At 39.6% G+C, this 1311-nt stretch overlaps 1 long non-coding RNA gene across 1 annotated transcript in view; it reads right to left on the reverse strand.

Annotated features, from left to right (window-relative positions):
• Positions 1 to 1311, reverse strand: part of LOC123522543 — a 5893-nt gene that overhangs the window by 3087 nt on the left and 1495 nt on the right. Inside the window, exon 2 of the long non-coding RNA XR_006680797.1 lies at positions 538 to 691. This is a non-coding gene — a long non-coding RNA (uncharacterized LOC123522543). The remainder of the gene's footprint in view (positions 1 to 537; positions 692 to 1311) is intronic.

Raw genomic sequence — 1311 nt, forward strand, 5'->3', positions numbered from 1 at the left:
CCATCAGTTTTATAACACTACAATCTACGTTTAGGGTGACATGGTTTGTCTATTTATTATTGCTAATAAAGGTGATCTCAAAAGATAGTTTCAGCACAGATAAAATAATATATTGTTTATAACAACAACTGAATATAATTAAGTTACCAGAGAAAATGAGACTGTGAAGAATTTTAGTTTCTGAAATCCCTGTCATGTAAATTGAGTGCAATGGCAGCCCCAGAGCACGCTAAGTCGGCAACCTGATGAGACTTACCAGGCATTTCTTAGAGGCACATGCAAACAAACAGAGTTAGGGGAGCTCGTCGTGCACTAGTGAAATGTAAACGGTTTTCGGTATACCCATACATATTCATTTGTGAATAATTATCATCACAACCTTGTACAGAAGCGATGTACTCTGAGTGCTGAGAAGTAATGGGAATTAATCATAGAAATTATTCATCTCTGAGATGAACACTGAGAACTCAGACATCGAATTCAACTGAAAAGAAACACAAAAGATAACAGTAAATGACTCAGCCAATCCAAACTTACATGGTTCTATATCGAATGCCCCTTCTGGAATAATAGGTTTTGCATCCAATGTAAAGAATTGATAAAACTCCCAGTGTTAAAACAATACCACCAACAAAGCTGCCAATATCAAACTTCGATCCTCTATTTTCTTTAGAATTAATAGTTGACGTGCCTAAAAAAGAGGGGAAGAAAAGGCTTTAGTGCTTTTTGTTTTGTCTTTTTAACACTGCAATAAACTGAAACTTGCTGAATTTCTGTTCGGGAGCGAGGGGATGTCCACGACTCCCCCAAAACCCCAAAGCTCACTGCTGGCAAGGCAATGTGTACTCAGCAGCCCTGTAGGGCAGGGCAAAACTGCCCCTGGGCGCTCCCAAGCCTGTGTCTCTTTATGGAAGCGGACCGCCACATCTTTCTCCCACCGCGCAGCGGGTGGGTCCACTTAGGGGTCAAGCCTTAACTGCTGCACTACCAGGGCTCTTTGCCAGCTTCACATGTTCATTAAAAACCTACACCCAATGCTTCTCAGTAATCAAGATGATTCTTTACATATTTTATACTACGTTGTACATTGTATGCCCGGTCTGTTTCTACTATTTCCACGAAGAGAATGTATTTTTTAAGTTACAAATAAACAAAAGTTAGCTAACGGCTGCATCAACCTGTCTTCTTCCCTTGTCGCTGGGAGTTCCTTAAATGATGGCATCATGTTCATCACTGTAATACATCAAAGGTGACAGTTACTTTATATCTTATGTTAGTATCACAATTACCTGTATGCTCATATTTATAAGA

The sequence above is a fragment of the Echinops telfairi genome, unplaced genomic scaffold (assembly GCF_000313985.2).
Source record: "Echinops telfairi isolate 266 unplaced genomic scaffold, ASM31398v2 ScPeMD7_7421;HRSCAF=8459, whole genome shotgun sequence".
Lineage (NCBI taxonomy): Eukaryota > Metazoa > Chordata > Mammalia > Afrosoricida > Tenrecidae > Echinops > Echinops telfairi.